The sequence below is a fragment of the Muscardinus avellanarius genome (genome assembly GCF_963383645.1).
Source record: "Muscardinus avellanarius genome assembly, chromosome: 10".
In the NCBI taxonomy this organism is placed as follows: Eukaryota; Metazoa; Chordata; class Mammalia; order Rodentia; family Gliridae; genus Muscardinus; species Muscardinus avellanarius.
Genome location: NC_137796.1, coordinates 65,568,552 through 65,585,027, shown reverse-complemented (window position 1 = coordinate 65,585,027; position 16,476 = coordinate 65,568,552). Strand labels below are relative to the sequence as shown.

The 16,476-nt window shown below is 44.0% G+C and overlaps 1 protein-coding gene and 1 pseudogene across 2 annotated transcripts in view; both read right to left on the bottom strand.

Annotated features, from left to right (window-relative positions):
• The window catches only part of LOC308268624 (leukocyte immunoglobulin-like receptor subfamily A member 5), a gene marked incomplete at both ends in the record, with an annotated part of 464,412 nt that overhangs the window by 187,682 nt on the left and 260,254 nt on the right, over positions 1 to 16,476 (bottom strand). The window lies entirely within an intron of this gene.
• On the bottom strand, positions 8,855 to 9,920 carry LOC308267888 (UV excision repair protein RAD23 homolog B-like; annotated as a pseudogene). The gene is made up of 2 exons: positions 9,156 to 9,920; positions 8,855 to 9,092 (listed from the first exon to the last, which is right to left on the bottom strand). The product of its transcript is annotated as a UV excision repair protein RAD23 homolog B-like (transcript).

The window sequence follows — 16,476 nt, the reverse complement described above, 5'->3', positions numbered from 1 at the left end:
ACACCATCAGCAGAGAAACAAAAAATGTAATTACAAGGGACAGAGAAAAAGAGGGCTGGAAAAACGAGACACCAGAAAGAAACCAGAGTGCAGTGCTGCGGCTGGAGCCACGGCACGAAGCAGCGGGCGCCATCTTCCCTGCGGCACCAGGCCCCATAGAGGAGAGGGACTCAGAACGGAGCTCAGAGCCACAGAGGAGATACACCGGCCTCACGCCTAAGGATGTGGAAGCAGCGCCTTACTGCCGGCGGCAGCGGCAAACTCACTAGACGGCTACAGACCAATGCACCAAACAGCCCACCAGGCTCCAGAGAGGAGTGGTGGACAGCAAGCCGAGGTGAGCCACTGCAGATCAGCCGGGAGGAATTCGGCATCTAAAGCTCCCAGGGGCTGGGCTCAGCACACCCTGCAGGGACTCAGAGTGGAGCTCAAAACCAGTGAAAAAATACGCCAGCCTCACGGCCGAGGGCGTGACAGCAGTGCCATATTGCCACCGGCGGCAGCAGCAGCGAATTCACTGAGTCCACTACAGCTCCATCTGCGCACTCAACAACAGTGAGTCAAATTGTGGGCCCTGGAGGAGAAATCCCAGTACTGTACTCCCAGGAACTTGACCCAGTGGGAGAGTGGCAGTGGCAGAGATATCACACCATAGGAGAACGCCCAACCTGGCACCCCCCATCCCCCATGGTCTAAAGCAGCCTCGATTGACTCCCTGGGTCTGAGACTCTGCGATACAACCCAGTAAAGGAGTCGTGGTGACTGAGATACCACAGACTAGAGATCCAGAGCACCTTAAGTGAAGTTGTAGTGACAGAAGGGAAGAACCCAGAGAAGGCACAAACTTCCAAAATCATGGGAAAGAGGAAGAACAATAGAGCAATGAATGCCCACAATCCCACAACATCAGAACCCAATAAAACAGAAATTCAGAGATTTCTAGAAGATCAAATCAGGAAAATATCTGTAGAAATAATAAAGGTGTTTCAAAAAGAATTCAGAGAGAGCCAAAAAGAGATAAAGGATGCAATTAATGAAGTAAAGGCCTCAATTCAAAGTACAAAGAACCGACTAGACCACATGGAGAATAGAATCTTGCTCTTAGAAGATCATTTAAAAAATGAACGCGCCAGGCGTGGTGGCGCACGCTTGTAATCCCCGCGCTTGGGAGGCAGAGACAGGAGGATCGCGCAGGTTCGAAGCCAGCCGCGTGTGCTGGCTTAGGAGACCCTGTTTCCAAATAAATATATATATATTAGGTCTGGGAGTATAGCCCAGAGGAAGAAGGGCTTCCAGGAACCCCAGTACCACCAAAAATAAAAAATAAAAATAAAATAAAATAAAAAATGAACGCATAGTTTCTAATTTAGAAAAAAAAATCCGACAGCTGGAATCTGACATTGAAGAAATATGGGCCCATTTTAAGAGAGCTAACCTAAGAATAATTGGAATAGAGGAGGGAAAAGAAGGTGAAACCAAAGGGATCAGTAATATCTTCAAAGAAATAATAGCAGAAAATTTTCCAAACATAGAGCAAGAGGTCGATATGCAGGTCCAGGAAACTTATAGCACTCCCTTTAGACAGGATTGGAGAAGAGGATCCCCACGCCACATAATTGTCAAAATGACCAATGTGGAAGCCAAGCAGAGAATCTTAAAGGCAACAAAAACAAAGAGCCAAGTGACATTCAGAGGCAAACCAATTAGAATCACTCCAGACTTCCCAAGTCATGAGAGCCAGAAGGGCTTGGAGTAACATATTCCAAACTCTGAAAGAAAACAACTTCCAGCCAAAAATTTCCTACCCAGAAAAACTTTCTATCAAATTAAATGGGGAAATAAGAAGCTTCCACGACAAACAGAAACTGAAGGAATTTATGTCTTCAAAACCAGCGCTAGAGAAAATACTCAAAGAGATTAACTACAAAGAATAAAACAGGTAACACACACCAGAACCAGAGAAACAAGATTTTCCATCCAACAGACAACTAAGTAAGGTTATCTGTGGAGATTCATTATTTATGTTAGTCTTTTACCTATCTCTAAATTGTATTGTTTGCTTTTATTGTTGCTAATTCTTAGGATTTCTAGTTGGAATATTAATATACCTTCAGATATAGCATTTGGAAATATTTTATCCCATTCTACCAGTAACTTTTAACTCTGTTTACATTGTCTTTGGATATACAATATGTTTTTATTTTTTAGGGAGTTTGTTTACCCTTATGTTGCCTGTGCCATTGAAATCATATCCAAGAAATCACTGCCAATTTCAAAGTTGTGAGGTTTTATGACCCAGATTTTCTTCTAAAAGTTTATAGTCTTAAGATTTATATTTGGGTCTTTTATCTATTTTGAGTTAATATTTGTATATGGTGTTAGGTAAGGGTCCAATTTTATTCTTCTTCATGTAATTATTATTTTTCAAAAATATTTAGTTAAAAGATAATTATTTCCTGCACCAAATGTTCGTGGAAACCTTGTCAAAAATAAATTGACAATATATGGAAGAATTTATCTCTAGGCTTTTATTTAACTCCAATGGTTTATATATCTGCCTTTATAACAGTACTACAGTTTCAATTATTGTAGCTTTATATGGTTTGAAATCAGAAAATATACATCTTCGAGCTTTGTTCTTTTTCGAGATTGTTTTGGGTATCTAGAGTCAATATTCCATATTAGGATTGATTTTTTGTGAAAAATAAATAAATAAATAAATAAATATATGATAGTTTCACCTTAAAAAAGAAAAAGAAAGAAATATTCTCTGGTAAGGAAGAAAGCAAAAAGAAATGTTGAAATGTTTCTTTAAGTCATCAAAACTTGGTATCAGACAAATGAAACTGTTATGTGAGATTATCATCGTTAATATTGGATAAATTGCTATAATACTAGATGTCAACCACTATGCCAAGCATGGGAAGGAGGGATGGTGAGGGAAAGGGGTGGGGATCGGGTAGGGGCTAACTGGGCGATGTGTGCATGTATGTCTACAAAAGTATTATTTTTATCCCATTATGATGTATGAATACAGTGCACCAATAAAAAATTTAAAAAGTGAACAAGTGAACTAAATATATACTTCATGAATAAAATAATTCAAATGGCCAATAAATGCATGAAAAAATGCTCAACATCATTAGCAATCAGAGAGACGCAAATCAAAACTACCCTGAGATTCCACCTAACACCAAGGAGAATGGCAATCATTCTAAACACAACAACAAATGATGGCTAGGATGTGAAGAAGTAGGAACTCTAATACATTGTTGGTGGGATTGCAAATTAGTGCAACCACTTTGGAAAACAGTGTGGAGGATCCTCAGAAGAATGGATACAAACTTACCGTATGATCCAGCAATACCACTTCTGGGTATCTACCCAAAAGAAAGAAAATCAAACCACCAAACTAATGCATGTGTATCTATGTTCATACCTGCACAATTCACCATTGCCAAACTATGGAACCAGCCAAAATGTCCTTCAACAGATGAGTGGATTACAAAACTATGGGATATACACACAATGGAATTTTACTCGGCCATAAAGAAAAACACAGTTATGTCATTTACAGGGAAATTGATAGGACTGGAGGACATTATGTTAAGTAAGATTAGTCAGTTACAAAAATAACAAATCAAATGCTCTCCCTAATATGCAAAAGCTAGGGAAAAATGGGTCATAGGAGGAACCCTAGATGAAAAAGGAGATTCTATAGATGAAAAAAGAAAGCGACCATATGAGGGGATGGGAGGGGGAAGAGGGAGATTCTCTAATGCTCATGATGTACTTTAACAAACATATCAATATCAATCACTAAGCCAAACATGAGAAGAAGAGAGGGGGAGAGAATGGGGTGGGAATTGGATAAGGGCTAATTGTGTGATCTGTGCATGTATGTCTCCACCATCTACCATCTCCTTAAGATGTATGAATACAGTGCAACAATAAAAAGAATTTTTTTAATTTTTTATTGGTACACTGTATTCATACAACAATAAAATAATTTTAAAAATAAAATAAAAATAAACCAAGCATGGTGGTGCACGCTCATAATCTCAGTCCTTGGGAGGCTGAGACAAGAGGACTGCAGGTTCATGGTCAGCCTGAGCTACTTAGTGAGGCCCTCTGCAACTTAGTGAGACCCTGTTTCAAAATAAAGAATACAAAGTCTGGCTGGGGGTGTAGCTTGGATTTAGAATTTCACTGGTTCAATTCTCAGCAACACACACACACACACACACACACACACACACACACACACACACACACCACAGAATATTAGAATATGTAAAATAGTAAAACTTACAAAAGATCAAAGAAAAAACATAAAACACATAATAAAATATACTTTATATAGCCAAATGATATAGGAAGACTGGCATTGAGGTTATCATTATTATTATTATCATTTATGATTTATGTCCCTGAGGATTGAACCCAAGGGAATCTACTGCAGAACTACACCCCCAGCCCTTTCTCTAATTTTCTCTTTGAAAAAGGGTCTCACAGATTGATCAGAGTCTCACTACTTGCTGAGGCTGCCTTCGAACCTGAGATCTTCCTGTCTCAACCTCCATGTACTGGGATTACAGGAATGTGCCACCGTGTCCAGTTTAAGTGTCCATTAAAAACCATTAAATATGGCCAGGTGTGGTGGCATATGCTGCAATCTCAGCATTTGGGAGGCTGAGACCACAAATCACAGATCATGGAGGATCATAGATCGTGGTTCACTGACAGCTTCATCTACTTAGTGAGGCACTCATTAACTTACTGAGACCCTGATTCAAAATAAGGAATAAAAAATCAGGCAGGTTGTAGCTTGAAGGTCAAATGCCCCTGGGTTCCATCCCCAGATCACCCCCCCCCAAAAAAAAAGAATTAAAAATAGGGCTGGGGGTGTAGCTCAGAAGTCGAATGCTTCTGAGTTCCATCCCCAGTACTGCAATAAATAAATAAATAAATTAATTAATTAAAATAAAACAGTTAAATAACAGTTTTACATTTTCTTTGTTGGGTGGGTTGGATTTTGAGCCAGGATCTCAATACACTGCCCTGGAAAGGCCTTGAACTTGTGATCTTCCTGTCTCAGTCTCTCCAGCAACTGGAATTACAGGTGTGTATCACCAAACCTGGCTGAAGCATATGTTTTGTAAGGAAGGAAATTATGTAAACAAGCATTTCTCAGGACAAAAACAAAAATTTCTTCACAAATGTAACATATATCCCCCTCGTGAATTACCCTGATAATGCTATTTAAAAGTATTTTTTAGCTGGGCGTGGTGGTGCACACTTGTAATCCCAGCATTCAAGAGGCTAAGACCAGAGGATCCCGGTTCGCAGTCAGCCTCAGCTACTTAGTGAGGCCCAGTTTCAAAATAAAGAATAATAAAAATAGGGCAGGGGCTGTATCTCAGAGGTCTAATGCCCCTGGGTTCCATCCCCAGACCCGCAGTAAATAAATAAATAAATAAATAAATAAATAAATAAATAAAAGTTTTTTTTAATATAAAATACATTTCAGATAGGCTTGGTGATGGAACTTGTAATCACAGTATCTGGAAGACTAAGACAAATGAGAAACAGGTTTGCAGCCAACCTCAGCAATTTAGTGAGGCTCTCTGCAACTTAGTGAGTGCCTGTCTCAAAATAAAAGAATAATAAAAATGGGGGGGGGGTGGCTGGTGGTGTAGCTCAGAGGGAGAATGCCCTTGGGGTCTATTCATAATATCCCAGAACCACACACACACACACACACACACACACACACACACACACACACACACACTATGTTGTTTTTGCAAAGTGTCTAATTTAGGGTCATAGCTTCACTTTGCGCAATGACTATTCTTATGAGAATTCTGCATTTTCATTGTCTACACAAAAATGAAATGAATTAATTATGCTTTCTCATCCAGCATTATTTAAACCAAGATGAAAGTGAAAGCCTTCTAAGTTTTCTCCCTCCTTTCCCTTGTTTCTTCCTTTCTTTATTTTTCTTTTGTTGTGGTACTGAGGATTGAACCCAGGGGTGTTTTATCTCTGAATAAGGTGGTTATGCCTGGACAGGTGGCCTGTAATACCAGTACTTGGGAGGCTGAAACAGGAGGATCACAGATTTGAGGCCAGCTTCAGAAACTTAGCCAAATCCTGCTTTAAAATGAAAAATAAACCAGATGTGGTGGCTCACACTTGTAATACCAGCATTTGGGAGACTGAGACAGGAGCATTTTGGTTCACGGAGAGCCTCAACTACTTAGTGAGGCCCTTTGAAACTCAGTGAGACTCTGGATCATAATAAAGAAAAAAATAGGTTACCAGGGCATAGCTCAGAGGTAGAATGCCTGGGTCCAATCCTCAGTACTGAAAAATAAATAAGTAAATAAATAAAATGAAAAGGGCTACATGTGTAAGTCAGAGGAAGAATGGCTCTGACTTCAACCTCCAGCACGCACACACACACACACACACACACACACACACACACCCATAGAAACACACACACCCCTGACTTGCTGAGCTCCTGGCAGGCAATCTTCCCTCATCCTCTCTGGCTATGACCTCAGCCATCACAGCAGACCAAGGGGATGTGGTCAGGCTGAGTGGAGCAGCAGCTTGAGAAAGCGTCAGCTTTGGATCCCAACGGGTCTGGAGCAGGTGCCAAAGCTGTGACCCATTGAGGCACTATTAAACCCAGGTCAGTGCAGAATTGACCCGAGACAGACCTGAATTATTCCTGCTCTCTAAGCCGTGTAAACACTTAGGCACTATTTGTAAAAACAAGATTCTCTTTCTCTAAATGAGAGGAAGAGCTTACATTCACACTGGTGCCACAAAACTTCTGTAGACATGAAATTACTGGCACACTGAAGTGCATCCTACTCCCCAGAACCCTTAAGAAGAGAGGTGGAGGGGACGGTTTTGCACACATCATGCAGAATTTTTAAGGCATGCTGCCATAGCCAACCAAAGCAAAACAGGCTACAACCACAAGTCTCCTTTTCTTGTCCTAAGTAGCCATTGTCACCAGGTAACAGGGGTGTAAAGAGAAGCCAAGCGCTGAACAGCTCCAGACCCTTTCATAAGCAGGAGAGCAAAGACTGTGCGGTCGCTGTACTCATTCAGAGAGGCCAGTGCAGGTGGGGCTGTGACAGAGATGAACAAGGGATGTCAGGCCCTGAGATAGGAAGGCCGAGGTAATGCTATGTCTCAGGAACTCCACATAATATCTCTCATATATATCAGACTGTGTACACACATACATACACGCATGCATGCATACATACATACATGCATACCTACTGCAGATTGACCCAGTGGCATTCTACCTCCAAGCTACACCCCAGCCCTTTGTATTGCTTGAGCCTGGGATCCTCCTAACTCAGTCTCCCAAGTACTGGGATTACAGGTGTGCACCCCATGGCTGGCTCTGCTACATATTTACTATGTTCAGTCTTGATCCTGAGGGAAGCGAAGAATTAGAGACCTATGTCACATTTTTCAATAGCAAATTTTCTATTTCCCCAAATATGGCTCTCTGCCTAAAAGAAGGTCAGCTTACCCAATGCTGTGTCTTGCTGGGGCAGTGGCTCACATGGCCAGAGTCAGTGCATTTCTGCACAAGAGCCTGACTTGTCACAGAGATAAAGGTTTGGACGCCATGAGGTCATGTCCTTGCTGGCAGGTGATTATCATGTCATGTGTAAGTACAGTGACAGCATTTGCATGGGGATTTGAGATGATCTTCAAAAACATTTGTGAAATGTTCCAATTACTGAAAGCTATTTGCAGCTATTATTGTAAATATAGTCTCCAAGTTAAAATGGTTGGACTTATGATCTTTCAGTTTTTTTCTAGTTTTTTTTTTTATTGTTTTAGAGAATAAAATTGTCAGTTGCCAAAGGAGTGATTGTCCGGGTCCTTCATTTTAGGTCTCTCCCTCCCAAGTTCTGGAGAGGAATCTCCGACAGTCTATACTTGTTCACCTTCTCAAATCATGTTAGAAGGGTCTCACATTCAATGATCAAGATATTTTAAAATAGCAGTACGTATTTTCAATTTAAGAAAAAGTTCCCTTTCTTCCTCCCTCTCCCCAAGTATTTAACATGAAAGAATGGGCTTCTTTACACATTAATTTTTTAATTGTGTGAAGCAGCAACCATAACCATCAATACTTTGGCATTTCTGTTTACAGTTGCTCCAAATATTTTTCAATTTCAAAATGCATTATCCAGCTGGGCGTGGTGGCGCATGCTTGTAATCCCCGCGCTTGGGAGGCAGAGACAGGAGGATCGCACAGGTTCAAAGCCAGCCACGTGTGCTGGCTTAGGAGATCCTGTTTCCAAATAAAAATATAAAAATAGGTCTGGAAGTGGAGCCCGGAGGTAGAAGGGCTTCCAGGAACCTCAGTACCACCAAAAAAAAAAAAAAAAAAAAAAAACACATTATCCAGTGTTGCCACAAAATAAAGACTGTAAATTCTAGGGAGCAGAGATTCAGAAACCAATGTTAGGTTAAAGAAATATAAAGCAGGGCATTGCACTAAATTTCTGGATCTAGTATACTAAAAAGAGTGAAACCTAGGGAAAACCTACTGTCTTATAGAGGAAGAAAGACCTGCAAAAGCTGATCATTTTGGTTGTATATTTTTCACTGTGGGGATTTGCAGCATCTGCTAATTGAAGCAGACATTAGCCCTGCCCTGTATCCTAGATCCCTCCCTCCCCACTCCAATAATCTACTACCGTATACCAAGTGCTGCGGATATGAGCCCAAGTCATCCCAGACAATCCAGTGCACAAAGTAAGTGTAATGCACTGGTGTGAAGTCTGAGATACAAGAGTCCCTTTCAATCTTCATCAAAATTCTGCTGTAGAAGAAATTTGAGCCAAAATCTCATCTTCTCACAAGCAAAATATGCTAGTATCACAAGTCCTTCAGGAAATCCTAATGCATTTAACATTTCAATAGCTTCCTTTTCCTGGCATGCTACTTGAATGTAGTTCAATGCCCCGTTCCACCTTCTGCAATTCCTCCAGTGCCACCTCCACCTCCACCTCCACCTCCACCTCCACCTCCACCTCCACCTCCACTTCCATTTTCACCTCTTCCTCCTCCTCCTTCTCCTCCTCTTTCTCCTCCTCCTTGACTACCAGCTTCTTGAACTAATTCATGCTCCTGTTGTTGGCTAATTTGCTGAAGTAATTTAGGATGATCTCGACCTATTTGTTGTAGCAGTGCTGGAAGCAGGGAGGGATTATGTTGAATAATTTGTCTTATCTGCTGGAACTGAGACTGATTCAGAAAAATTTCAAGGGATGTCCACAGGACTTGTTGTAATCTCTGGTGTTGTGGTTGCTGCAGCTGCCGCCACTGCTGAAGACTGAGGTGTCCCAGTACTCGCGGCCTGAGCAGGGTCAATCATGGCCTGACTTTCTCTATCTCCAGCGTTCCCATTAGGAGGTAGCCCTCTACTCTGTCAGGATTGTTGAAACGGGCTCTCAGGGCTGCGATTACTCGCTCTTGTTCATAGTCCATTGACATGATCTCTGTTACCATGTTCTCCCAAGACTGGCCTGTCACGAGAGCACTTGTTGCGTCCTCAAAAAGCTTTGATGGAGAAGAATCTCCTGATGTACTGTCAGATGATGCTGGGCTGGTAGCCACTGGTGTCTCTGCCGGCTTTTCTGCAGGCTTCTCTTGCTGAGCTGCACTAGCGGCGCAGGCTCAGAGGATGCTGTGGTTGGTGCTAGAGTGGTGGACACAGGTGTGGACGTGGGAGCTACAGCAGGGGTGGAGGCTGGGCCCGAGCCACAGTTGTTGCTGTGGAGGAGCTAACTGTGGTGGTGGCAGGATTTGATTGCAGAGTTGTAGGCTGGTGATGGTGTTGACATTGCTTTGGGTTTTGTCCCCATACTGCCACAAAATCTTTCTCATCAATTTTATATTGTTTAAAAGCAGTATCCTCATTAAGGATTTTGTCTTAATAAATTAATTTTTGGCCTGCTACTAGAAAGGCATCTTTCCCCATTTCACATTCAATAATTTCCTCCTGGCCTCACCGCTGCACAGGTGACTGTTACCCCAGAGGTGCCAGGGTTCTACAAGAGCAGCAGAGAATCCGCTACCTCACAATGGGATGGTGGCTGCCATCATTGTGACTTCTTTATTTTGAAACAAGGTCTCACCAAGTTGCGGAAGCCTAAGTAACTGAGTCTCCACAAACTGTGATCCTCCTGTCTCAGCCATCCATGTACTGAGATGATCAGCATGCTCATTGGCTGAGAGCTCTTATTTCTTCATAAAACCTGCCATGGGCTTCCTGGAACCTTCTCTGGTGGGAGTGAAGTGGAAGAGCAGAAGAGAACCACAGAGGGTGAAGGTGTTGGGTGGTCAATGGTGGGATACATCACAGCCAGAAGGATACAGGAGCCCAGTCTTCCCTCAGTACCCTGAAGCTCTGAGAAGAGAGCCCATATGGAACTTTTACCATGATGGTGAACTTTGTCTCCTCCCTTTGTTCCTCTCCCCTCTGAAGCTCTGTGAGGCTCTCACAAAGTCCTATTGTTAGTTGGAAATGCTAACCCAACCTGGGTTACTCCCACAATTTGGCCCCCACAATCCCTCAGCCTGAGAGGCCGAGAAAATAGCACAGTCCCTGACAGCCCCCGGTGTGCACACTGCTAGACTCTGTGGGCTGTGGTGCAGGCCAGAAGGACTCAGCATGCTTGTCTACTCAAGCCAAAGAGCAGCAGCACTTACCCCAGTGAGGTGTACATAGGAGGTCTGGTCAGCTCAGGGTTCCACATGCCATTTGTACCAAACACACTTGATTCACGGTGTACCAGGGGACAGGACCCCTAGCTCTCCCTCCCTTCCCTCCAGAGGACTTAGCTGGGCCTCTGGGATCCTGAGAGATCTGGCTGGGAGGGAGGTACTGCTGCAGCGTCATGCCCTGAACTCACACTTCCTTGTCCTCCTTCTGCTCCCACTGCAGAGGACTTTAGCCCTGGCCCTGCACCAGCTCTCCTCCAGTTCTCAGCCCTGAGCTGCCTATGGGGGGCACTGGCAACCAGCGACTCTTCCAGTTTGAATCAGTTAAATTTCCTGAACAGGCATGGTGATGCATGCCTGTAATCCCAGTGCTTTGGAACTTGAGAGGTTCCTAGGTTGAGGACAGCATCAGGAATGTAGTGAGAATCTCAGCAAACTAGAGAAACCCTATTTCTAAATAAATAGAAAGGGGTGGGAATACAGCTCTGGGTAGAATGCCCCTGGTTCAATCCCTAGTTACACACACACACACACACACACACACACACACACACGGAGAAGTTTCTCTTCCTCTGTACACCTTCCTTTCCCAGGAAAGGTGTTCATATGTTTTTGTGTGTGAGTGTGAGTTTGTGTGTGTGTGTGTGTTTGTGATTGCAAGTTACTTTAAAAAAAGAAACAAAATAATGGCAAGTGTATCCAAACCAACCAAAGAAACAGAAACCTTGCTTGGACCCCACCATCCTTCCCCATGCCCTTCAGATGCCCCATTTCTCTCCGTCCTCCCTTCTCAGAGGCTCTCGAGTTCTAGGCCCACATTTCTTCACCCCACCTGACCCCATCTGGCTTCCACCCACCCAGACCAGTAGGGTAGTAACTTCTCAGGCTCCAATGGCATCTGGGTTCTTCCTAAGTTCGGATGAACCTTTTTGTTTTGTGTTGCTTTATTGTACTTGACCTGCTCCTGAGACCCAAGGCAAGGACAGTACATCCTCACCTAGCTTCTGGGAGACCACCAAGCTCCTTCTGCTCTTGCTCTTTCATCTGCTTCACCTCCTCCTCCTCTTTCTCCTCCTCCTCCTTCTCCTCCTCTTACTTTTGCTTCTAGTCCTCTTGCTCCTACTTCTCTTCCTCCTATTCCTCTTCCTTCTTCTTCTCCTCTTACTCCTGCTGTCCTGCTGATATTTCTCCTACTACTATTTGGTTTTATTTGGTGGTGGTACTGGGGTTCCTGGAAGCCCTTCTACCTCCAGGCTACACTCCCAGACCTATTTTTACATTTTTTAAAATTTGGAAACAGGGTCTCCTAAGCCACCGCCCACGGCTGGCTTCGAACCTGCGCGATCTTCCTGTCTCTACCTCCCAAGCGCGGGGATTACAAGCGTGTGCCACCACACCTGGCCTCCTACTACTCTTTCTACTCCTCATTCTCCTCTTCCTCCTCCTTTTCACCTCCTCCTGCTCTTCTTCCTCCTCCTCCTCCTCTTCCTAATCTTTCTCCTTTTCCTGTTGCTCCTCCTCCTCTTCATTCTCCTCCTCTTCTCCTCTTTCTCCCCTCTTCCTTTTATTCCTCCCCCTCCTTTTCTGGCTGCTCCAGGACCTTGCCTCCAGGTCCCATATCCTCTCCTTGGCCCTTAATGTCACCTCTCTCAGGGGCTTTCTCCAGGCCTATGTCTGGTAAAGTACTGGCTTACCATCTATGAGTTCTCTTAGTTGATACCTAGCACTGCAAAGGGAGAGGTGGGGAGACACAGACAGACAGACAGACAGACAGACAGACAGAAATGAATATGAATAGATTTGATTTTAGGAAGAAAATACTATGGAGTACTAGGCTTTGCACCACAGGACTGGCTGGGCCTGCAGCAGGAACAGATATTACAGTCACAAGCAAGATTTTTTCTTCGCAGGGGAAGCTCCATTTTGCCCCTGAGAATTTGGAGTGTTCGAAATAGACCTGGCCACATAATCTATCAAGGATAGCCTCAGTCACATAGAGTCCATGGATTGTAGCTGTTAACTATATTTACCAAAACATAGGCACAGCAACTCTCAGACTATTATAAGAGTGAAGGACCAGAGACCAGCCAGGCCCAGTGGCCTCAGAGCAGCAGCGGCCCTCCAAGAAGAAACTGCAGGCTGGTGGGATCTGTTTTCACACCCAGGGTTTGGCTGGGTTTCTGAGAGTCATGCTAAGTTGAGAGACTGCAATCCTCCTGTCTCAGCCTCTTAAGTACTGAGATTACAGGCATGTGATCCCACACAGAGCTTGAATATATTATCCAGAAATAGTATTACTTCATCATATAGTAATTGCGTATTTAATTATTGTGTGTATGTGTACATGATTATGTGTGTATATGTATGTGTTAGTATGACATGGTTCTACAGACTGAATCCAGGTAAACACTCTATATCTGAGCCAAATGACAGTAAATATAATATATATATATGTATATATTGGTGGTACTGGGGGGGGGTGGAACCCAGGGGCTTTCTACCTTCAGGCTACACCCCAGCCCTATTTTATAATTTATTTGGAAACAAGGTCTCACTAGGTTGCTGAGAGCCTCACTAAGTAGCTGAGGCTGGCTTTGAACCTGTGCGATCTTCTTTTTCAAACCCCCAAGCACTGGGATTGCAAGTGTATGACATCATGCCCGGCCCAACCTTATTATATTTTGAACAAAGGTTTTGCTAAGTTGCCCAAACTGGTCTCAAACGAGCATTCCTTCTGCCTCAGCCTCCTGGGTACTGGATCACAAACATATGTCACTGAGCCCAGCTTCCACTGGTAATATTTTGAGGAACAAACTTGAATCTGTGTAATGACTTACAACATGTTCATTTAGGGACAGTCCAATAAGCAAGACCAGGCCATGGTTATTGGGGGTTTTATTCCATATAGAATCCCAAGCCCTTGACCATCAGTTCTCATCATAGATGAACCCCTATGTGCTGCTGATGGTGGGGTAAAGAATGACGGAATGTCCTCACAGAAACTGGCATTTCAGTTGATGACTGAACACCGCTCCTCCCTGTCTAGCAGGCGAAGTAGAACTGTAAGATGCGGGTATCGCTAAAAATAAACACGAAGGGGCTGAGTGTGCAGAAGCCCGAAGACACCAGGAAAGCGAGGTTCCTCAGCCAGTGCGCTGGGCTCTGGATCTGCATTACACAAAAAAACAAAATACTAGACAGACTGTGCAAGGAGAGGAACAAGCTCATGGGGACCAGGATGGTGCAGGTGGCTCTGACCTCGCACGCCACTCTGTGGGCGCGGCTGGTACCGCGCATGCGCTGCACACACCTCCAGTGGCGGAACAGCATCAGGACCATGAAGGTGCTGCACCAGGCCATGAGGGCCAGACACAGGCTGTCGAAGAAGGCATAAGTGAGCGCAGTCGCTGAAAAGTGCAGTGCCCCTTTCACAGGGGAGGAACAATACAGGTACATGTTCTCTGCGTTCACGTTTATAAATTTTATTGGGCCAGTTACAAACATTGGAATGCTGATATTTAACACAAAAGGGAGAACCCAGCAGAAGGAACAGCAGAGAACGATGCACGTTCAGGATTGCATTCTGAGCTCTGCCCGCACAGAGATGCCCGAACTCAGTTTCAGGGCCTGGAAGCCGCTGAGGAAGCAGGTGGTGCTCAGGGATGCCCCTCTGGCCACTCTGTGTAAATAGAAGAGCAGTTTACAGCCCGTGGAATCCAGGAAAGACTTCACCCCCAACGCCGCCATGGTCTGCGGGATCCCCTTAGTCAGAAGCACCAAGGCGTTAGCCAAGAACAGCTGGCTGACGATCAAGTCTGCGGGTCTCAAGATCTGTGCAGTGAGAAAAGTGCAGTTGTACAGGCAAAGGAGGCCAGAATTTGCGAGGACTCCCATGGCAGTCTGGATGAGGAAGGCCATCCCCCAGCCCACGTCAACAGAAACCAGCCCATCCATACAGAGGAGATGTGGGCTTTGATTTCTGTTTCTGAACCAGAAGAAGCTAGAGACTGAAAAAAGAGAATTGATTTATTCTTATTGCATTTAGAAAATGCAACTTGTCAAACACTCATGATTTCAAATCAGTAGGGACATTAAGAACAGGTGATTTACTTATTTAATGGTATTGGAATTTAAACCCAGGGGTATTCTTCCTCTGAGTTAACCCAGCCCTTTTTTTTTTTGTGGTACTGGGGGTGGAACCCAGGGGCTTTTCTACCTCCAGACTATATTCCCAGACCTATTTTATATTTTATTTGGAAACAGGGTCTCACTAAGTTGCTGAGATCCTCACTAAATAGCTGTAGCTGGTTTTGAACCTGCGTGATCATCTGTCTCAGCCTCCCAAGTGCTGGGATTATAAGCATGCACCACCACGTCTGGCTACCCAGCCCTATTTTTATTTATTTATTTATTTATTTATTATTTATTTATTTATTTATTATTTATTTATTTATTGCAGGTCTGGGGATGGAACCCAGGGGCGTTCAACCTCCTAGCCACATCCCTGCCTATTTTTTGTATTCTTTATTTTGAAACCGGGTCTTACTGAGTTGCAGAGGGCCTCACTAAGTAGCTGAGGCTGTCCACGAACCACGATCCTCCATTCTCAGCCTCCCGAATGCTGGGATTACAAGCATGTTCCACCACGGCAGGCCCTATTTTTTATTTTGAAACAGGGTCTCACTGAGTTGCAAAGGGCCTCAGTAAGTAGTTGAGGCTGGCCACGAACCATAATCCTCCTGTCTCAGCCTCCCAAATGCTGGGATTACAAACATGTACCACCAAGACTGGTTCTTTTCTTTTCCCCCATGGAACTAGGAATTCAATCCACAGGCATTCTACACCTCCAGCCCTATTTTTTTATTCTTTATTTTGAAACTCGTTAAGTTGCAGAGAGCCTCACTAAGTATCTGATGCTGGCTGCAAACCTTCCATCTCCCTGTCTTAGTCTCCCAAGTACTGGGATTACAAATCTGTGCCACCACACCTGGCTCAACTCATCAGTAAATATTTTAGACACCCTCATAGACATATTCCCCTCTGCTGTCTCTCTCCTCCTCCTCCTCCTCCTCCTCCTCCTCCTCCTCCTCTTCTCTTCTCTTCTCTTCTCTTCTCTTCTCTTCTCTTCTCTTCTCTCTCTCTCTCTCTCTCTCTCTCTCTCTCTCTCTCTCTCTCTCTCTCTCTCTCGTGTGTGTGTGTGTGTGTGTTGCTGTGGACTGAACCCAGGGCCTTCCAGTGTTACTAAGGCTGGTCTTGAATCTAGGATCCTCCTGTCTCAGCCTTTCAAGTACTGGGATTATAGGTCTTTGCCACCTCTCCCAGCTCCAAAACCAGCCCATCCATGCAGAGAAGTTGTGGGCTTTGATTTGTGTTTCTGAATTGGAAGAAGTTAGAAACTGAGAAAAGAGAACTAGGTTATTCTTATTGCCTCCAGAAAGTGCAAATTGTCAAACACTCATTATTCCAAATCAATAGGAACATTAAAAACAAGTGATTTATTTATTTAGTTGTACTGGGAATTGGACCCAGGGATATTCTTCCTCTGAGGTATAGACCCATCCATGTTTGTTTCTTGTATTGAAAATGGGGTTCCCTACTTTGCTGAGGGTCTTTCTCAGTTATGGAGGCTACTCTGCAACCCACAGTCCTCTAGTCTCAGCCTCCCAAGTATGGAATCACAGGTGTGCTCCACCACGC